The sequence below is a fragment of the Pongo abelii genome, chromosome 6 (genome assembly GCF_028885655.2).
Source record: "Pongo abelii isolate AG06213 chromosome 6, NHGRI_mPonAbe1-v2.0_pri, whole genome shotgun sequence".
Lineage (NCBI taxonomy): Eukaryota > Metazoa > Chordata > Mammalia > Primates > Hominidae > Pongo > Pongo abelii.
Genome location: NC_071991.2, coordinates 80,635,300 through 80,659,009, shown reverse-complemented (window position 1 = coordinate 80,659,009; position 23,710 = coordinate 80,635,300). Strand labels below are relative to the sequence as shown.

The 23,710-nt window shown below is 36.3% G+C and overlaps 1 long non-coding RNA gene across 1 annotated transcript; it reads left to right on the top strand.

The window, feature by feature from the left end:
* Positions 1-795: 795 nt before the first annotated feature.
* Positions 796-22,493, top strand: LOC129060402 (uncharacterized). Its single transcript, XR_008527089.1, has 5 exons — positions 796-915; positions 12,915-13,072; positions 17,208-17,267; positions 19,136-20,302; positions 22,375-22,493. It is a non-coding gene; the product is annotated as an uncharacterized LOC129060402 (long non-coding RNA).
* Positions 22,494-23,710: the final 1,217 nt, after the last annotated feature.

Genomic DNA, 23,710 nt, shown 5'->3' with positions numbered 1-23,710 from the left:
AGAAGGGCAGAGTCTCATTTTAATTTTATAGAAAGAGAAACTAGATTTTTAAAAATAGGCTAAAAAACTTGTTCAAGATTATATACCTTGTTAGTAATAGTTGTGAATCAAACTCAGGGCTTTGATTCAGTGATTTTATTTTCCCTCAGCAAACATGCTTTAAAAGCATATATGACATTGCAAATATCCTGGATATCCATTAACTATACATCTGAGAGTTCTCCTGGTTTGAAATAGAGGAGATTCTAGAGTCTCTCCACCAATGGTATAACAAACACACACAATCTTGAGCAAATGAAAAAGAAAGAAACCAGAATGCCACACAAAGTAAAAACATCCCCATATTTATTAAAACACATTCTGTCAAAAGTCAAGACTCCTGTCATTGGATGTATATCAGTTCATTGGGTAAAGTATCAAAATTGTATACATCTTTTCAGTTACTGTTTATTCCTGTTATGCAGGTGGTACAAAATGTACTCATTTTATTTTTACAGGGAAGGTTGCAGAAGATTCGCTTTGACTTCAAAGTACATTCTTTGTTTCCCTGGTGATAAAGACCTCAGTCATAGGACAATTGGATAAACTGAAGTAGCCAATTCAGCAAAGGAAGGTGGACTTTGCCTTCCAGTTCAGGATCTTTTATTACTGGTACTATTAAGGCAGTCTTGGCAAAGTCTCATTCATATTTATTTATGAACTGTGTTCTTGGCTACATAAGAGGGTATACTGTTACAAGGCAAGGCAGCAGCACTCCTTTTATGACATCAGAGAAGTCTTTGCTAATGGCTGTCTGTTGCATGCTTACGTAATGTAAAATAGTAGGCACACAGTTGAATCAAGGCTCAGGCAGAGAGGATCACTTTTCAAAGACTGTAAAAGAAGTTACGTGGATAGTGTGTGTTATGCATCAAGGTACATTGTCCTTATTTTCATATTATGCTGTAACCAAATGGCATAAGTAAAATGGAGCTTTGGCAATTATCTAGCTAATGTGATCAATGTTAATGGACAATCTGGTTAATTTGGCTTTTAAAAGTAGATTTTAGCAAGAAGTGAAATGTCAAGAGAGCACTTAAATGAATTTCCTTCGATTTTTAAGTTAAATTGCAGTCCCTGACTTTATTTTCCAATTATCACATGATGTTTCAATAGTATTGTTCCAATAATAGCACTTTGTTCTTAAAGAGTCCTTTGCAGTCAATTAATTCAAAGTACATTCAGGTGTATATACAGGTTATCTGTTGACATCCAGCTATATGAAACATGTGAGCTGCAAGCAATTGGTAACTGCTACTTTCAAGCATTGGTAACTGCTACTTTCACTGTCCTTATTCTTCTCTGCACTGTACTCACAGTGCTTTCTAATTTCCTTGGGCAATTATATATATTATATATATAAAATATATACACACATGCATACATATGATATAAAATTCTTCATACATTTAGAGAGATACAGTTTTAATACTCCTTAATTTGAAAGTATTAAGCTAGGTCTTCTTTCATTGTTGGACTGCATTGCTTATTCTTCTCAAAATGTCAATTCAAACATTTAAATGAATATTTATTAGCCACATGTTAATTTTATGCAGAGAACTAGGTTTTAGGTTGACTCATATGAAAGTGCCAATGTGTAAACACTTTTGACCTATAAATCTTCTATTTTGTGAAAAGGAAGATTAGATAGCAGCTACTTTGTATTGTGTGACTTACATCTCCCTATCTTTTTTTTTAAGATTCCACATTTAAGTGAGATCATGTGATCTTTTTCTTTCTTTCTGTTTGTGGCTTATTTCACTTAGAATAATGCACTCCAACTTCATTCATATGGTGAATGGCAAGTGGTAGGTTCTCCTCGATTTTTAAAGCTGAATAATATTCCACTGTGTGTATCATATTTTTTAAGGCTGAATAATATTCTATTGTGTTTATGTATATATCACATTTTCTTTGTCTATTTGTCCATCGATGGCCACTTAGGTTGTTTTCATACATTGACTATTGTGATTGAATGTACAACATGAGGACTATAGTTAATAAAATTGTATTGTATTAAGAACATTTAAAAATAAGTAGATTTTAGCTGCTCTTGTCACAAAAAAGTAACTATGTGAGATGATAAGATATGTTAATTTGCTTCACTATAGTAACTATTTTACAATCTATATGTATCCCATAACATCATGTTGTGAAACTGAAATGCACACAATAATATTTGTTTTAAAAAATAAAGGAAGGCTAAGATGAAGAAGAAATACTTTTTTGGAGGAAGTGAAATTTAGAATTTGGCATGATTTAGCATGATTATATTTCAAGGAAGATTTAGTAGGGAGACTCTTCCAGAACATAAATGGAATGTACAAGAGTATAGAGGTAGGAAAAATACAAAGTGTTCAGAAATTTGCAAGTTGTTAAGTTGGCCTGATGCCTATGTGGTGTGGGCTACAAACCTGAAAGACAGCATCAGGGTAGATGATGTAGGGCAGAAGTGACAGCTGGTTAAGGAGTCAGTTTTTTCTACTGAGCCACATGAATTCATGGAGAGTTTCTGAAAAAGGGAGGTCAATGATGGAGGCAATGCTCAGAATAGACCAAAGGTGGAAGATTATAGAGAAGGGAGCCAGGCAGAAGGCGGTGGGGGCTCAGATGAGAGCTGACAAGATTGGGGGACATGAGTCCTGTGAGAGAAGCACTGTTAGGCACAGATTACACAGTATGAAGAACAACTCTTCATGTGACTACATGTTGAGAATGATGCCTGGGAAAATAGTGCTGTTTCATAGATCAGTATGACAAAAGGAGAAGCTACTTTAAGAAAATACTGAGTTCAATGAGATGCAGGCAAATACATCCACAAGGAAGTGTAGCTCAGAGATGATAAGTTAGCCCATGCCAGTGGCTGTCAGCAAACCAAAGGAGTAAATATTCAAATGAAAAACTATGCCATGGTCAGAAATCTGGACAATAACAACTTTTCAGGGTGAACGGAGGGTAAAGGATATGGAAGGGCTAGAAGATTCAGAAGACCACAAGGGACACTTCCATTTCTGAGACTAAAGCAAACTGGTAGGTTGGGACCAACCCCTCACAGAACTAAGCATTCTATGTCAAATATAAATACCTTTCATAACTAAAAATTCTGGATCAAATAATTTTAAAAACTTAAAGACATCAAAGAACTGATAAGAGAGTATGGAATTATGAAGCCTGTGAAGAAAATGGGGACCCAGAGATGCAGTGCCATTGTCTCCCACAGCCTTTGTCAGTTTCTGCAACTGTGAACTTTGATTTTGACATCAAGTCCCAGGGCATGCCGAAATGGGAGAGTTAAATAAGATCCCTCCCACATTAAGCTGAGATTCCGAATAGCCACACTATTATGATAAGGATGAGAAGAGGTGGACTCATCACCTCCACCACCCAAAATAACCCAGGTGACTGTATTTGTGCTAAGCAAAGAAGGGAAATAAAATCTTTCCCTTAGAATCTGTATTTATAAACTAGTCATTGTGAAGGTGTGCAGCCCTATTCACATCACCTAAGTAGTTCCAAAAATATTAAGCCATGAATGTAGTTTAATTTTAGTCTAAATTGGTCGTAGGCTGGTAATGCCTCTAGCTTCTGTTATTAATATAAATACAGATGCTTTCTGAAAGAAGGTATCTCTATTCAAGGCCTCAAAGATTCTCCACAAATAATGTTTCAAGGACAATTTCCAGCACACAGTCAAAAATGACAAAGCACACAAGAAAACAAGCTACCATGAGTGAGAAGTGGCAGAAATAAAGCCATAAGACAACATAGATAGGAATTGTCAGCAAATATTTTTAAATAATTATATTCTATAAGTTTAACGAAGGAAAAGCTTGAAAATATCTGCAAATAGGAAACTAAAAAATTACCCAGCCAATTTTTAAGACAGTCAAATATAACTTTTAGGAATAGAAAGTATAATAACTATTAACTAAATGCACAGACTCTTGAAACTCATTAATAACAAAATGAACAACCCAGTTAAAAAATAAGCAGATTCAAAGCACTGAAAACACCAAATACTGGTGAGGATGTGAAGCAACAGGAATTCCATTTACTTCTTCTGTGAAGAAAAATTGGTATAGCCACTTGAATTAGAAGTGAAGCCTGAAGATATGACTGAATTACTGAATCTCATGATAAAATTTAATGCATGAAGAGTTGATTCTTATGGATCAACAGAGAAAGTGGTTTCTTAAAATGGAATCTAATCCTAGTGAAGATACAGTGAGCATTGTTTAAATGACAAAATATTTAGAATATTGTATAGATTTAGGTTGATAAAGGAGCGACAGTATTTGAGAAGATAGACTCCAATTTTGAAAGAGTTCTACTGTGAGTCAAATGCTATCAAATAGCATCACATGCTACAGAGAAGCCTTCATGAAAGAAAGAGTCAATGGATGAGGCAAATTTCACTGTTGTCTTATTTTAAGAAATTGCCACAGACACCGCAACCTTCAGCAAACAACCACCTTGATCAGTTTCCAGCCATCAACATTGAGGTAAGAACTTCCACCAGCAAAACAACTACAACTTACTGAAGTCTCAGATGATCATTAGCACTTTTTAGCAATAAAATATTTTTAAATTAAAATATGTACATTTTTAGATATAATACACTTTATAGAATTAATAGACTAAGTATGTGTAAACGTAACTTTTATATACACTAGGAAACCAAAATATTTGTGTGACTCTCTTTATTGTGATATTGCTTTATTATATTTTTAAAATTTTAAATTAGCTTAAAAATTTGTAATTGACACATTATTATACATATTTATAGGGTACAATGTGATGTTTCAGTGCATTTATACATTATATGATGATCAAATCAGAGTAATTACCATATCCATCACTTTAAACACTTACCATTTCTTTGTGGTGATTACGGTCAAAATTTTTTGTTCTGGCTTTTGAAATATATATAGTCACCCTTATGTGTAAGAGAACACCAGAACTTATTCTTCCTGTCTAACTATAACTTTGTACTCATTGACCAACCTTTCCTGGTCCCACCCTCACCTCTTCTCTCTCCAGCCTCTGGTAATCACTATTCTACTGTCTACTTCCATGAAATTAACTTTTTTAGATTCCACATATGAGTGAAATCACACAGTATTTATCTTTCTGTTACTTGTTATTTTACTTAACATAATGTTCCTCAGGTTTATCAGTTGCCACAAATGACAGAATTTCATTCTGTTTTATGAAATGATATTTTATTGGAGATACATATATCATATTTTCTTTATCCATTCATCTGTACATGGCCATTTAGATTGATTGCATATATTGGCTATTGTGAATAATGCTGGGACAAACATGGGAGCAGATATCTCTTTGACATACTGATTTCATTTCCTTTGTATATATAGCCAGTAATGAAACCACTAGATTATATGGTAGTTCTATTTTTAATTTGAGAAACTTCCATACTGTTTTTCCTTATTGCTCATTGAGAATGAAAGCATTTTAACAGCTGGTCTGTGATCCATTCACTTTCTTTGAGGGTGGTGGGAAGAATTACCCTGGAGGGGGGAATAAAAAGGCAGATCAACCCAGTCTAATCTCTGCCACATGGAACTCCAGGTAAATAGACTAATATTTGCTAAAAGGAAAGATTCCTATCTAATGATACGAATTAGTGATGTATGGCAGGACGTCCTTGCTAAGTATTACTTAGTAAATGAGCCCAGAATTTACAGATTTATGACACATGATTCCCTAAAGAAGATCACATGTTACACAACTCTCTGGAGTGTACCGTGGAGACGTTTATAACTTAAGCACTTTTCCTGCTATGTGAGGTAAACCTGAAAAGCCTTATCTAAAACCTCTGTTATTATTATCACAGAATACGTGTCTGATGTGGGGAAAAGGACCCCTTTGATGTCCCAAACTTTGCTTTGTCCATGCCTCTTGACAGACCATGACCTGAAATTTTTAATAAGGCTTGTTACTGTATGAGAACTCTCTGAGTGAGCCTGATTTGACAGTCTGATCTTGTGTATTAGCCCACACATGAAATCAATAAAAAAACTTTTAATTAAACGGCACTCAAAACAGATATATAGACCAATGGAACAGAATGGAGGCCTCAGAAATAATGCCACACATCTACCACTATCTGATATTTGACAAACCTGACACACACAAGCAATGGGGAAAAGATTCCCTATTTAATAAATGGTGTTGGGAAAACTGGCTAGCCATATGCAGAAAACTGAAACTGGACCCCTTCCTTACACCTTATACAAAAATCAACTCAAGATGGATCAAAGACTTAAACATAAGACCTAGGACCATAAAAATCCTTGAAGAAAACCTGGGCAATACCATTCAGGACATAGGCATGATCAAAGACTTCATGTCTAAAACACCAAAAGCAATGGCAACAAAAGCCAAAATTCACAAATGGGATCTAATTAAACTAAAGAGCTTCTGCACAGCAAAAGGAACTATCATCAGAGCGAACAGGCAACCTACATAATGGGAGACTGTTTTTGCAATCTATCCATCTGACAAAGGGCTAATATCCAGAATCTACAAAGAACTTAAACAAATTTACAAGAAAAAAGCAAACAACCCCATCAAAAAATGGTCAAATGATATGAACACACTTCTCAAAAGAAGACATTTATGCAGCCATCAGACATATGAAAAAATGCTCATCATCACTGGTCATTAGAGAAATGCAAATCAAAACCACAATGAGATACCATCTCACGCCAGTTAGAATGGCGATCATTAAAGTCAGGAAACAACAGATGCTGGAGAGGTTGTGGAAAGATAGGAACGCTTTTACATTGTTGGTGGGACTGTAAATTAGTTCAACCATTGTGGAAGACAGTGTGGCAATTCCTCAAGGATCTAGAACTAGAAATATCATTTGACCCAGCAATCCCATTACTGGGCATATACCCAAAGGATTATAAATCATTCTACTATAAAGACACATGCACACATATGTTTATTGCGGCACCATTCACAATAGCAAAGACTTGGAACCAACCCAAATGTCCATCAGTGATAGACTGGATTAAGAAAATGTAGCACATACACACCATGGAATACTATGCAGCCATAAAAAATGATGAGTTCATGTCCTTTGCAGGGACATGGATGAAGCTGGAAACCATCATTCTCAGCAAACTATCACAAGATCAGAAAACCAAACACCACATGTTCTCACTCATAAGTGGGAGTTGAACAATGAGAACATACAGACAGGGGAAGGGGAACATCACACTGGGGCCTGTGGGGGTAGGGGACTAGGGGAGGGATAACATTAGTAGAAATACCTAATGTAGACGCCTGTTTGATGGGTGCAGCAAACCACCATGGCACATGTACACCTAGTAACAAAACTGCATGTTCTGCACATGTAACCCAGAACTTAAAGTATAATAATAAAAAATAATGCTTGGTATTATAGAGTGCTTTATTCTATTGAGCTTTGTAAACTAAGGTGAACTGAAATAGAAAACTATTAGCCCTCAGAAATTATTCTGCAACATTCTAGGATCTGTAAATATTGCTGTGTTAACTCTGCTATAAAATCACTATCTATGTTATAATACAACTTAAGAAAATATCCTAGAAAAAGACTACAAGAACATATGCCAAAATATTAATAGTAGTTATCTGTGGGTAGTGATATATGTGGTTATATTCACTTTTTAAATTTATTTTTTCTATTTTCCCCAAATATTTTATAATGTCATGCATACTTCTTTCTATAAATAATAAAAGATAAAGTTTAAAAATTGTAATCAATCTTGTGTGATACAAATTTATCACAATTATGTTTAAAATGTACCCAGCAAAAAGACTGAAATGAAATACACCATATGTTACCTAAGATTTTCTCGAAATTGTTGGAAGTTGAGTGATTTGTTTATGTTTTTCAGTGTTTCTAAAATTTTCATAGTAAGCATGAATTATCTTTGTAATGAAAATAGCTAAATTTTTATGGAGAGTATACAATTTGAAATAGATTTTAAACAGATAATTTCTCCCTTCTGGTTAGCCCCCTTTTAACCATTTATTCCTGTAAAATAACAGTTAATGTCTAATTGTTATAGAAAGAATACAAAGTTGGTTGACTTCAGCATTAGGATTTTATGATCCCAAAAACATCAGTGACTTTTTCTGTGAACCTGGCATGGGAGGACAGTCCACTTCCAGGTTTGCAGACAGTGGGCCTGTTACCAGGTGGCTGACAGATGTGGCTTCCCTCTAATTTCTGGGAGGGCTTCTATTGGATCACTGGATGGGTGATCTGCAGCTGAGAGGGGCTAGAACCAACTCAAGGAAGGAAGGCCTCTTTAGAAATAAGTTTAACTGAGTCTGGAGGTATAAGTAGAAGCAGAAAAAATGTCTGAGTCAGAGGGTAGAAGATGGGGGAAAGTCCCAAAGAAGGAAATAGTGTGGAGTGTTGGAGGAACTGTAGAAAGCCATAGTGATTGAACCAGAGTAAATAAAGCAGCCTGGAATGGAAATCAGTCCAAGTGCCCAGGAACTCATAGACTGGGATTTTTATACAAGACCAATGGAAAGTCATTCAAAGATTTTCAACAGGGGACTAATCCTCTTGGAGAAATAAAAAGGAAGGCCATCTTCACATTCAAAGCAGTCTCATGTCAGGGTTGAGGCACTAGAGTCCATCTCTTTAGGGACAAAGCTGTGCTTTGAATAAATATCAGACTTAAAGTTTGAATCTGTGTAATCAAGTATGTCCTACAGCAGGGTGGTTACAATGTCAGGCTTTAAAATCAGACTGTCCTGGCTCTGACACTTCCTAGGTGCATAACTCTAGGTAAGCTTCTAAATCGGTACAGTGAGAATAATAACTTGCTGCTGTAAGAACTAAATAAATAATGCATATAAAAGGTGAGCATAGTGTCTGGTACATAGTTAGTGATCAACAGTAGTAGCTATTATATCCTGACTCACTGCAATAGAGAAAGTATAAAATCATCACGCAGTGGACCTTTATGTTCCTTACATAAGCTAATGCTGGATGCGTTTTCAGTGAGCTAAATTGTACTCAGTGATTTCAGAGTAATGAGCCAAATACATTAACTGTTCTGGAAACAGATGAAGCCTGACTATTTTGACTAAATATAGAGATAATTAGAATCTAGGCTTTATCTGTTGATAGGCTTGGGGAAGCATAATGAGAATCATCATGTCGTAATAGCATAATACACAGGGCTAAAATGAATCAGAAAGTTCACAACACAGATGAAAACAACTAATTTTATTGATGTCAGAAATACATTATTAGCTGAATCTTCTTATAATCTTATGCTGTTTGTTTCATGTTGTAACAGCTCCTAATAGTGTAATCAATTATGCCTTTCTATTTTGCTGCTGAAGCGTTTTCTTTCTTCCACACATAGTTTGGTACAATTATCAAATGTCAGATAAAACCCTTCTCTGTAGTTTTATAATATGCATCAAAAGCACTCCTTCTTTGATGTAGTCGAGTATAGAGATGAAAGGTCCTTGCAGATACTTTTATTCAAAGCCAGAAAACAATTTTCCATAGGAAAGGTATTGACTATCTCCCCTGGTATCAAGGTCTGATTACGTAGTTGCATATTCTTATTGGAGCAATTCATGTTGCCGGGAAAACTCCAATATTATTAGATAATACACATGAAAATAAATGTACATGTTACATGGAAAGGAGAAAAAGATAGACTATAAAATATGGGTTCTGGCCCAGCCTTGGGACCGAGAAGAAAATGTAAATGTTTAGAATTGCAGGGCTCATGCTCACCTCTAGCAGTGTGGGAGGAAGTGAAAGGACACGGCTAATGCTAAGTCTGTCTTCATTTGATACTTTAGGGTTAGGGTGAAGTCCAGGATCTGAAACACCAAACTGCGCAGTAAATCGAACAACTGGGAGTTGTGATTAAAGCAGAGTTTCATTAGGGCTAATCTTGGAAATTGGTTAGTGTATGGAGTACAGTGCGGGTTAGCAAATGCCACTGATCACTCCCAGTCTGTGGTTAATTTTATCTCTAGTCCTTGGCAAAATGAAAAAGGCAAAGACAACATAGTGAGTTTTTCATATGGTAAGTTCTTTAAGTGTTTTTATTATAATTTATGTCCTGCTGTTTCTAGAATAGAATAATAGTGGTAAGATTAAAAAGTTGATAAGATTATGTCAGCATGCAAAATACTTAAATATTGATTTACTTGTATATTGATTCTAAGAAATCAAAAACTCTAGAATCAAGTGCAATAGAGCACATGTAGCATTATGGTCAGCAATATAGGAAGTCAAAATGAACCTTTCAAACAAAGCATGGAGCCCTCATAAAATCAGCTTGTTGAGATACATATATTGGAAACACTAGAAGTTGGAACCTGGAAGCCTTGGTTTGATTTGGGCCTGTAGGCTCAGGCTAGGACAATATGCAAAAAATTTAATCAATGATATCTCACTATCTTATGAGAACATACTCTGGTTATAGTGTGGGGATACCAAAAAGGGTCTGAGTGGCCAGGCACTTGAATACTCAGTCCAGTTGCTTTTTAGGGTCAGGGTGAAGTCTGGGATCTGAAACACTAGGGTCTGAAACACCAAACCAAACTGTACAGCGAATCAAACCATTGCAAGTTGTGGTCAAATCAGATGAGTTACATTAGAGCTAAGACTGGAAATTGGTTAGTGTATGGAGTGGTAGTCGTTCCATATTGTAGCAGTTATTATGGCCATATCAGTTGCCTGAATATTATTCCTAGGTACTTACACTCCTTAAATACTAGCAGGAAGAATGCCCGGGAGCTTTAATAAGCTAGCCCTAATGTTTGGTATCACCTTCTTTCCCAGATTGAATTTTGTAAATAAATCCTTAATATCAAGCATTACATGTTTCTGAAGGGAGGTCTGGCTTCAGTTTGAACTGATTCTTGTTCTGGAGGATACCATGGAAGCCAGTTTGATTCCACAATTGTTAGTTGGTCTTTGAAGGATAAACTTTACCATGAATTGGAGGCCCCAAACAGACTCTGCTACTTGTAAATTACGAAGAAATTCTACTTAGTTTTTCCATTTGCCTTCTCCTCCAGGTGATAACTACACTAGGTTTGACCTCATGTTTAATAGCAAATATTTTCAACTAATCTTTTTTTCTTTATTTCTGAAGAAAAAGAGAAAAGACACTGGGAAAATATAATCTGTCCCAAAACCATGGGACTATAGCAAGACAATAAAGAGACTCCTGGGCCATCCATTCTCAATGTTTATACTGCCTCCAATCAAGACTATTTGTATGTTTAGCTCCTTTTCACTTACCTTTGAACTGTTCACCCTGTAGAATGCATCTTTGAAATCAGCCATTCTGATTACTCAACACATGTTCTGAGAAAAATAACCTTCTCTTCACCAATGGTATAACACTCCAGGAATTATATTACGGTCTTTAAAAAGGGAGTCAATAATAATCAATTTACAATCAAATCCCAAATGGCCTCTAATTGTTCTATGGTTGCTGGGTTGGAAACATTCATGGTCTCTTCAAGGAATTATAATGTAGTTGTAATATACTTTAATATCCTCAGATAAAATGTGTTATATCTATGCATTATAATTAAAATGCATTATTAGAGAATCTCTATTTGCTTTTGCTATATTTAACATTTTTAATGTTTGCTATATTTAACATTTTTAATTTGCAACATATTGCTATCTCTAATTGCTCTTTCTAAGAATTACTGTATGAGATGAATGAAAATTATACTGGTGTACTTCATCCCTTTTTAATAGGAAAGGAATGGAAAAAAAATAGCTCCATCCATTTTTTAAATTTTTACTTTTTTTGTTCTGTATCTGAGAGTTTTATTTATATCTGTCTAGATATGTTTTATATTTTCTTGTTCTTTGATCAGCTTTTCAATTTCATATTTTATTTCATTAAATATTTCAAGCATTTTAAAAAAAAAAAAAAAAAAGAAGACGTGTTTAGGTCACACAAACCAGAAGTGAAAGCTGAATCTGAGAGGCTTCTGTTTCCAGCAATAAGGTAACATTAGAAGACCTGAAAAACCCTAGACATGCTGGACAGTTGGTTCACTAAGGGTTCAACCTGATGCTGTAATACAGTGTGGGGCAAGATTGAGGGCCTTTCTCTTGGTAAACTGGAAGCCTGGCTTTAACACCCACAAAAGGACAGTAGATGACATATTGGGCCTGTTATGACCTAAATATTTGTGTCCCTCCACTCAAATCCCTATGCTGGAGCCCTAACCCCCAGTGTGATAGTATTTTGAGATGGGACCTCCTTTTCCCAAAGTAATTAGGGTTATGTGAGGATATGAGGGTGGGGCCCTTATGATAGGATTAGGGCCCTTATAAAAAGAGACATTGGTGAACTTGCTCTCTAGTTCTCTCCACCATGTGAGAACATAGTGAGAAGGAACAGTCTACAAGCAAAGAAAAGAGCCCTCACCAGAACCATGCTATGCTGGCATCCTGCTCTTAGACTTCCAGCATTCAGAACTGTGAGAAAATAAAGGTCTTGTTTTTTAAGCCACTGGGTTCATGGTATTTTGTTATAGTAGCTGAGCAGACTCAAGTTTGCCACATAAAGCTGATGCCCTGAAAGTATTGCACTTTTAGTCTAAGAGTGGACTACAAAATAAATTTGATCCCTAGCAAAGAGAGACAACAGATACATTTATTTGTTTCTGCCAGGGTTCTGGATGAAGAAATCAAAGCAAAGAGTTACCCCTGATAATTTAATACCGCAGATCTGTGCCTCAAATAGGTTTAGAACTTGAATTTAGTCTACTCAAGTAGGTTAAACCTTCAATCCCAGGTTGAGAAATTAATATAAAATTGTTATATTATTCCCTAGGCCAATAATACCCCAAGCTCCTGACTGAAACCAAACACTCTGGAGGGACACTGTCACATGCAGGCCAGAAGGAATTCGAGTAGAAGGAAATAGGCTAAAGAAGAGAGCTCATGGCAAAAATTACAAACCATACAAGGAAGGCATTCACCACAGTGAGAGTGAGTAAAAACAGCAGAATTACAACCTAAAACTTGAGATAATATGATGACAATCTGAAGCAGAATGTAACAGAAGTATGCTTAAAATAAGTAAGACGTGAAAGAATTGAAACCCTAAAAAGGAATAAGAAAATATGAGAAAAAAGAGAAACGTGCAGGCACATTGGAAAAAGGAGAATAGGACAAACAATAGCAGGTAAAAAATTTTAAATTGACAAAGAACAGATTAGGCAGCTAAATAATCGATGAACTGAAAGCTCTACCTGGGGATATTAGACAGCGTATTGCACTGGGAAATTGTGACATGGCGAAAGGGAAATTGATTAAGATTTAAGAAACATGGAAGGTAGAATTAGAAGGTCCCTGCATCCCTAATAGGCAGTCCAAAAGAACAGAACAGAAAAAATGGGAGAGATATAGTCTTGAAAATTCTTGTAATAATTTTCCAGAAGCGGCAAAATATATGAATTCATCAAATCAAGAACCACGTCATTTTCAAGAAGGATAAATAAAAATAAATCTACACCTAAATACATCACAGTGAAGCTGTGGAGCTTAAAATCTTAAAAGCAAACACAGAAGTTACTTAACTAAGAAAGCCACAACTATTAGACAAAAACAAAAACTTTTCAATAGCAAAAATAGAGAGGAGAAAGTAGTGAAAGAATGTATTTAAAGGGCTAAGGAAAAGTAACTATCAACCTAGTTTATACTCAGCTAAATTGTTATTTAAGAACCTGTTTGAAACAATGACTAAAAACTTTTTTACTCAAAGACCCTTGCTAAAGAGAACTAGTAAATGATGTGCCCCATAAAAAAGGTAATAAAATTCATGAAGGAGTGGGATAAAAGAAGCAGTGATGAGCAACCACATTTATAAACGTTGGTATCTATCTAAGCATTGCAATGACAATAGACAGATTTGAAAATATAAAAACAGGATGGAGTGAAAACACTAGAAAAGAATAGAAAGTTTAAAAAATGAAGTTTGGAGTTAAAGCATTTTAAAATCCTTTTAATTGTCAGAAAAAAAGGTAAAATATTGATTTAGTTTAGGCATTGTTATATTGACAATTCATGTTAAAAGTTTAAAACACTACTAAAGGAAGAGAAATAGAATATATAACTTTTAAACCACAGACAGTTGATGGATTAAAAAACTGTCAATTAAGTAGAATCCTAAAAAGAAGGAAAAAAGTATGCTAAATAGAAAGAATAAGATGGTAGAATCAATCCAAATATATTCATAATCATAATAAATGTAAATGAACTAAACTCACAAATTAAAAGAACATATTCAAATGAATTTTTAAAATATCAGCTCTGCTGCTTATAAAAATACACTTAAAATACAACACAGGAAAAAAGTGAGAGAAAAATTATTCCAAGAAAACAATAACCAAAAGAAAGCTGGTATAGCTACAATTCACCAGACAAAATATCTTTAAGTAAAATTTAAAATATATTTATTAGGAAAAAAAGCACACAAGACACAAAAATTCTAAACTTAAAAACAATAAACCTAAGTAGCTGGGCATGTTGGCCCACACCTGTAATCCCAGCTACTCAGGGGGCCAAGCGAGGCATGAGAATCACTTGAACCCGAGAGGCAGGGGTTGCAGTGAGCCAAGGTCACACCACTGTACTCCAGCCTGGGCAACAGGGTAAGACTCTGCCTCAAAATATTAATAATAATAATAATAAACCTAAAATAATAAAAATTGATTAAATTACAATGAAATATTGACAAATCCTTGATTATATTGTAAGTCTTTAATATAATTATTTCCATAATTAATGAATAAAGCAAACAAAAATAGTAAATATTTGAAATCTATTTCAGAAAAATTAATGAGTTTGATCTAATTTACTTATAGAAAAATCCCATACCCAAGAGTTAAAGAATACACATTCTTTTTAAACACGTGCACATCATTTACAAATTTCACCAAATAATGATTCCAAAACAAGCCTTGACAAACACCAGCGGATTTAGAGACTACATCATGCAGATGATATTCTCAAATCACAATGCAAAAAGATGAAAAATAAATGTCAAAAAGTACTAATCCTTCTGTTTAGAAAGTTAAAAACATACTTCAAAATAATTTATGGGTCAATGAAGAGACTGTTATATCAAAACTTGTGAGTTTAAGCTAACCAATCTTTAAATGCATTGATGACAAATATTAGGAAAAACACAGACTGAGAATTAAGAACTTATGGAAATAGAAATTTTTTTTTAAATGCGAGTTTATACTGATTTATAAAAAAGAAAATAAAGAATCTCTCTGTCTAATATTAAAGTTAGGAGAAAAAGAACACTTATAGGTTAGCATGCAATGTAGAAAAGATGAGCTTCTAGTGTTTTGTAAATTTGAAGCCTTGATTTATCCCTAATGGACAACTAGGGGCACTTGACCCATCCCCTACACTGCTTAGTGGTTACCCACAAAAGTCAAGCTGCTTTGGAATTCTGATTCTATCACTTACGAGACATGTGGTGGTGAGCACATTGTTTGACTTTCCTGGGCCTTTAAGTTTTCCAATCTGTAACATGGGAATCATAAAACACAGGGAGCTCTCATCATCCAAGTATTTATTGGCCAAGGTTTTATAGGAAAATAGAAATAATAAAATGTGTCATAATTTGAAAATCTTGACTCATGAATTGACCACTTCTGTTGAATCCCCCACTGAAGCTCCTTGACTCTGCCTAGCAATGTCTGCTTTTATCAGACTCTCACTGACTGTCCAACACCGGAAACTCTGCATTTTGTGAAAATGGTAATGATCATTAAGAATATAATTAAAATGAATGTAAAACAAAAATGTGAACAGAGCAACTAACGCAAGGTGTCACAAACTCAATAGAAGCAGAGAAGTATCTGAATCACACACAAAGTCACTTCATGAAAAAAACAATTGACCAGAGCAATGACATGATAGGCATTTCAAGGGAGACTAAATTTCATATTGGAGTTCCAAGGAAAATAATGAAGAACTCAAATTTTGGAAAATCACAATTTGAGTTCTTCATGAAAATAAAGATCAGAATTTTTTATGATCTTGTTAAAAGCTTCCTCTTTATGATCTTTTAAAAAATACGAACCTAAAGAATATTGTATTATGCAATCATGTAATTTTCTTGGAAAAAGTGTGTGTTCCCCCCAAAAACATCCATTTGAATCATTCTTTGTTCATTTTAAGAACTAGTACAAGTTGTAGTTACAGTGTATGTATTGCTGATGTAAGATAAAATGAATGTGTGTTATAATGTTAATCATTTTTGAAAGATATGTTCTAATCAAACTATCCCCACCTCCAACCTACAACCACATACACACAATTTACTATGAAATCAAGGTTTCTGTTTCAAGTGGGATTTTTTTTAACCTAGCCATTCCCAACACCAATTATATTTGGATAAGGAGCACTTCATGGACCTATGTACGGGATTACTGTGAACATTAGTTGAGATAATTTATGTGATTACAGTATGCCTGGACCATAGTAGTAATCGTTCAATAAGTATTAGCAGTTAACCATCCTGGGCTATGTTATGAATCTAAAACTTTAAAAGATCTCCATGCAAACTCTCATTGTTGCCCAGTGTGTCCTTCATAAACTCCAGATCTGATCCAAATAAAACTCTTCTCCATCTTCCACACATCTCAACACAGTTCACTTCCTGCTCTTTGCCCCAGATAAACTTTCCTGGATCTGCATGTCCAGATCCTTCAAAGTTCAACTCAAACACAACTTCTTGCAGAAGTCCTTTCCCAACACTCATTTGAAATAACCCCTTTTCCCTTGTATTCTCTATTCTCAGAGCAATATGTATACTCTGTGATAGGACTTATCACTTTTTCCTTAGAAAGTGTTTTTTATGTCTTGATTTCCTTACTAGGTTGTAATCTCTACTAAGAGTAAGTCCCCTGTTTGTGTTATCTTAATATCCTCATAGAATCTTTCACTCTGACTTGCATATAATATCCATTCATCTACACATTTATTCACAAACATTTATGGAATGCCAAAAATAGTTGATTCTTAATAATTGTGTGTTCATAAAGTGAATGAACTAAAGATAAGGCAGCTTATTAAATGAGCATAATAGGAAACTTTCTTTCAGCTTGCCCAGGAAGATTCCCTTCCAATCTTTTCTGAATGATGAGAACACACAGGATCCTAGGTATGTCCCTTCTGGAGATACGCTCGAGGGGGTAGCATGTGTTATTCATTGCATCACATATAACCTTTTCAAATTTACAATCAATCTTGCTTGGAAGTCTGGTGTCATTTAAAAAGCACGGCAGTGTGCTGGGAGGAGAGACAATCTGAGGAGGCTACAGTCTGTGAATCCAAATACCCTATTTAAAGATCCAAACATGAAGAAGGAGGATGTACTAAACACATCATTTTCCTTCCAAGTGATTGAAAAGGGATGGTACATTGAAGTTTTGTTGGGTTTCAATGCACTGATTTCTTCCCTACCTATTTTTCTCAGGTTTGTCAGGTACTTAAGAGTCTATTTCAAATTGCCTGCAGACTCTTTTTCTCATGTTTCTTAAAACTATTTGTGATTAAATCACCCACATTGTCCTCTAGGCTCTAATGATTCTCTTCCCGTGAAATCCTGGTTTTTTATTTTACTTTATTCTTTTTATCACATCTTTGTTTTCCACTGCACTGCTTGCTTTTAGTATTCCCATCAATTTTTCTGTTTCTTGATTCTCCATGCACTCTCATATTTGTTCACCTATCTATTCGCTCAGCATATAGTTTCAGGGTAACTTTCAGGGTTAAACACCATGCTGGTCAGAGATAGGATTCCTGAATTTAGAGGGATCACAGTCTAAAGTAGTGATGGAGGACTGGAAAATAGAAATAATGTTATGTGGCATAACAAGTGGGCACAGGATAACACCATGCATATAATCATATAGGCATCTCTATAAAAATGCTGAAGAAGTGTGCTCCATTCTTCATTCTCTAATAAATATGGAGTAAAATTAATAGCTAAGGATTCTTGGAAGAAATTAGTATTAAACTGTGATTTAAAGTAAACAATGAGCACAAAGAGGAATTCCAGGTATCCCAAATAAAATAGCAGAGGTGATGGGATGTTTCATTGCAAAGATGCCTGATTGAGAACAGTTATTTCTCAAAGTGCCATCTATGGACCAACTGCATTGGGATCATTTAGACTGTTTTTAAAATCACGTACAAGTGAACTTCACCCCCAAATCTATTGAGCAGGAATCTCTGGAAGTAGCTAAAATCTGTCTTTAACAACTACTCCAGATTATTTGTAGGCCTAGCAAAGTTGGAAAACATTGCATAGAGATAGGGGAAAATTAGCAGGTAACAGGCAGATTGGTTTGGGTGATGCCCACGAAGATGAGATATAAGTAAAAGGTCAGCTGGGAGGCCCTGACAGTTAGTCGTATTATTAGATTGATGGAAAAGTAATTGCAGTTTTGCCTAAGTAAAAGTAATTGCAGTTTTTGCCAAAGTCCTATTATTAGGTAGGTGCAAAAATAATTGTGGTTTTGGCAATTACTTTTGCACCAACTTAATATTACATATCTTCTATGATTTCCACTGGAGAAGTGAGTGTTAGCATTTTGGTGTGCTACTAGGTACCAGGCATGGTGCTGGATATTCACCAAATGAAATAAAATGTATTTCTCAAGACAATCCATCTTCTATGTTTCTACACCTGGGCTGCTGAGGACTATTACAGAAAACCATAGAGCATGCAGATTGATTTCATTGCCAGTATGCAGTCTTTGCCCCATTTAAGCCCTCAACATTGGCCATCCTGTATTTCTCAAGCCATCTCTTTCCACTCTTTACCCCAGAGCTATTACAAACTTTCTCCATTCTCCTGAAATCTCCTACTGTACTGCGTCTCTCCTAATTCTTGGTAAGTAAACGTAAATACTACTTTACTAAGGGAAAGAAGCCCTTTAGGTAGGACCCTCAATTTCCTTCTGTCCTCCCTACAACATAGCTGATCTACACCCAGCCTCATTATCCACCCATTCTCCTGCCTAGATTTAATCCTTCCAACATGGGAGCTAGGAACAGCAGCATTAACATCACCTGGAAACTTTTTGGAAATGCAGAACTTCAGAACTTCAGACCCACGTAGACCTACTGAGTCAGAATCTGCTTTTTTTTCTTTTTTTGAGACAGAGGACAGAGTCTCGTTCTGTCGCCCAGGCCGGAGTTCAGTGGCGCTATCTCGGGTCACTGCAAGCTCCGCCTACCGGGTTCACGCCATTCTCCTGCCTCAGCCTCCTGGGTAGCTGGGACTACAGGCACTCGCCACCGCGCCCAGCTAATTTTTTGTATTTTTAGTAGAGACGAGGTTTCACCGTGTTAGCCAGGATGGTCTCGATCTCCTGACCTCGTGATCCGCCCGCCTCGGCCTCCCAAAGTGCTGGGATTACAGGCGTGAGCCACCGCGCCCGGCCTACAATCTGCTTTTTAACAACATAATTCAAGTTTGAGAAGCTCTGCTAAAAAAAAAAAAAAAACAAAAAAACAGCAACAAAAAAGGTGCCCTTCCTTACCTGTTCAGGTACGTGGTTTCTTCAAATGTTCCTGTGTCTTCCCTAAATACAAACCTACTTTCTCTTCTGGATCCTCTCAACCACATCCAAACATTTAAATCTCTCCCATTCTAAATCAACATTCAAGCCATTTTTAAAAACTGCCCTATAACCTCTTATCTCCAGGTAGTGAATGATTTATGCTCTTTTCCTCTACAAAGCCAAGCATCTTCAAAGACTCTTATATTCTATTTCTATTTTGCTCTCTTTATTTCTCAACCCACTTTTAAAAGAGATCATTAGCTGTTGCCCCCTATCAAGTCTTCCTTTTTTTCATGGTAATAATACCCTAGCATTTAGCCAGGCACCTGACTGTAAAGACTCTAAAGACTGTAAAGGCACTTGAGTAAAGATCATTTTCTAGCTTCCCTTCCAGTTCTGTGTGCCCATGTCCCTAGGTTCTGATTGTTGGGATGTTAATGGAAATGATATGTGTATCTTCTGAGAAATTATCTTAAATGGAGAGAGTATAACCTTCTTGTTTCTTATTTCCTTTCTTCTGGTGCAATGTGGATGAAATGCTCATATGCTACCAGCCAACTTGGACCATAAATTAAATTTGGAATGGAAGCCGCACATGACATGGGAACAAGATGGAAAACTTTAGGTAATAGAAACAATGGAATGCCATTCCAGACTGAACCGACATCCCTAGGCTTCTAGGACTTGAATGAGAAATATATCTCTGTCTTATTTAAGCAATTCTTTTAGAGGCTGTTAGTATCAAAATCCTAACTAATATTCTATAGCAATCTGCCAATCCTCCTTCACTTTCCCCACTCCCAATACTGTTCAAGTTATCAGTGATATTTTTTGCCACTCCTCAAGGCACGTAAAACCATTGACAACTCCTTTTGTTTCAAACACTGTTTCCTTTGGACTTCCATGACACCACGTTACCTGGAGAGAGAGAGAGATATATATATATATATATATTTTTTTTTTTTTTTTTGATGGAGTCTTGCTCTGTTGCCCAGGCTGGAGTGTAGTGGCATGATCTTGGCTCACTGCAACCTCCGCCTCCCAGGTTCAAGAGATTCTTCTGTCTCAGCCTCCTGAGTAGCTAGGATTACAAGTGCCTGCCACCACGCCTGGCAAATTTTGGTATTTTGAGTAGAGATGGGGTTTCACGATGTTGGTTCTAGGCTGGTCTCGAACTTCTGACCTCAAGTGATCCACCCACCTCAGCCTCCCAAAGTGCTGTGATTACAGGTGTGAGCCACTGTACCCAGCCATTACCTGGATTTTTATCCAAACTCTCTTTTGTCTTTACTCCTTAAGTCAGAGTTTAACCATGATCACCTGGGAGCTTTGGAAAAAATACTGATGCCTGGGTCTCAGTCCCAGAGTTCTGATGTCATTAGTTTGTGATGGGGTCCTGGCATGACTATTCTTGAAAAGCTCCCAGTGATTCTAGCATCCAACCAGGGTTCACAATCATAGCCTTAAGGATTGCTCAGTGGAAGACCATTGCAGAGTCTAGACTCTTATTTCCTGCTCTGCACATTCACCTTGACCAATCTCATCTACTTCTGGTTTCAGTTAGCATTTACATGCTGATGATTTTCAAACTAATATCTCTCAGCTCTCTCTGTTACGTATGACCCATATACATAACAACCAATTAGACAACTCCAATAGATATGTCATTAATATCTCATGATGATCATATGCACTATATTTTTCATTATTTCTTCCCACTCATCTAAAAAATTCTTGTTCATCTTCTGTGTTTATTAGAATAGTACTGCTATCCACATAGTTGTAAGAGCTAGAAATTTCAGATTCCTCTCCAATTCCTCTAAGTCTCCCTGTGTAATCAATCATTACACTCAGTTTCAACATTTTAATATCTCTCACATTTATTCACCTTTTTTCACCTCCATTGCCATTTCCTGGTTGAGGCTACCATTATTTCTTGCCTTCAAAAGTTTCTCCAGAGTCCTGCTTCCTCCCTCTTCTTCCTCCACACTGCAGGTGGACTGAACATTTAAAAACGTGCATCCAGTTATGTCACTTCTTTGTCTCGGATCCTTCAGGGGTTCCCCCTTTGCTTTGGGATGGAAGCCAAAGGCCTTTGCTTGAGCACCAGATGCTGCCTGACATTTCCCTGTCTTATCTCCTCATACTCATGGCTCACCATTCCTCTCCACCCCATGCTACTGTATAGGTATAGGGAACTGCGTGTAGTTTCCCAAATTCATATGTTCCTCCATGTACCCACTCATAACTACACTGAAATGTCCTGCCTTTTTGTCCGGTTCACCAAATAGTTTTAAACCTTCCCTGTGTGTAGGGAACTCTGTCTTGATCACCACTTGTATACATAGACATTTACACAATGTCTGGGGGTATAGTTGGCACTACAACACATATTACTGGCTACCTACTATGTTTCAAATATCATGGAGCTTACATCATGGTAGATTAAATGTTTAGTGATTGGGAAATAGATACTTAATTATTTTATTGTAAATCGATAAACTCAGGGAGGTTTAATAATTTTCTAAGCATCAAAGCAAAAAAATGAGACTGAGGCTAAGTTTGATGTAGGTTTGCTGGCTCCAAAGCTCCTGTTCTTTCCACATTAATATGTTATACACACAGATGCTTTGTGAAGAAGCTATAGTAAAGACGACATTTACAGTAGACGCCCTGATACTTTGAAATGTTTTCTAGGTTATCATTGGGATTTCCTGGCTTTTCCAATCAACCTATGGCCTCTAACAAGCTCACAAAACAGCAGGCTGAAACTATGTTCATCTAAAAGCAAAACATTTGGTCAATTAAACCAATTTAATAAAAAAAACTGAATTCATTGGAAGGACAGCAATTTTCTGTTGAATAGTTAGTTTGGCATCATGTGGGCAAAGCATTAAACTCTGGAATGTTTTTTCTTCTCCCAATTTAAGTTTTGAATTTGAAAGTATGGCTTTCCTTGTGCTTCCTTTCTTCAAATTACGCAGGAGATCAACTCTAGGTCTCAGAGACAGGTGCCTATAAAATCTAGGTCAGTAAAGCAAATGAACGGACAAGGTTGTGTCCATTCAATAACAGGTGCATGAAGACAAACGTATGTTGTGGTAATGTTAAAAAGGAATACAAGACTATGAAGGGTGGAAGAGGGAGAGATGAGTGTTGCAGAAACATTGACTGAAAAGGAAAAAATAAAGACCAGATTTTAGGGAATAGAGCAGAGAGGGCAAAGAAATTTCAGTGAAGACCCTGCTTCCACTGGGTTCACAATGAAGGAGAAAAACACTCCCTCTTGAGGGTGACAAGGTGACTATGGCAACCATCTTGAACTGGAACCGGGGCTGAATGTATTAACTCTGTGAGGAGTTTGCACTATAGGTTGAGGAAAGACAACCAAATGGATAGAAAAATATATCCTAACGCAGGAATAGAAAAGCAAATACTGCATGGTCTCACTTATAAGTGGGAGCTACATGATGAGAACACATGGACACACAGAGGGAAGCAACACACACTGGGGCCTGTTGGGAGGTGGAGTGTGGGAGGAGGGAGAGGATCAGTAAAGATAGCTGCTGGGTATTGGGCTTGATATCTGGGTGACAAAGTGGTCTGTGCAGCAGACCCCCATGGCACAAGTCTGCCTATATGGCAGACCTGCATAGGTACTCCTGAACTTAAAATAAAAGTTAAATTAAAAAAATCTATTCTAAGAGGAATTAGTCTTGTAAGTAGATCATCCCCACACCTCCATATGAGCTGCTTGCCCCAGAATCACACATAGTAATGAGTTAGCATCTGGGAGGGAAAACAACAGCCCCCGGACCAAGAAGGTATCACTGTCCGTTAGCACAGGGGCAGAGGGAGAGACTGACCATAGTTGCTTTCTGGAGATTTTCATGACCTAGAGGCAAGGCCCCAGAAATCTGGAAGCTAAGTGTTCATAAAATATCTACATAAACTTATTAAAAAATCACCAGTTTTTCTTTAAGCCCGATAGTGTTTGGTTTTCAGACACTTGCAATTGTAAAAGTCCTCTGAC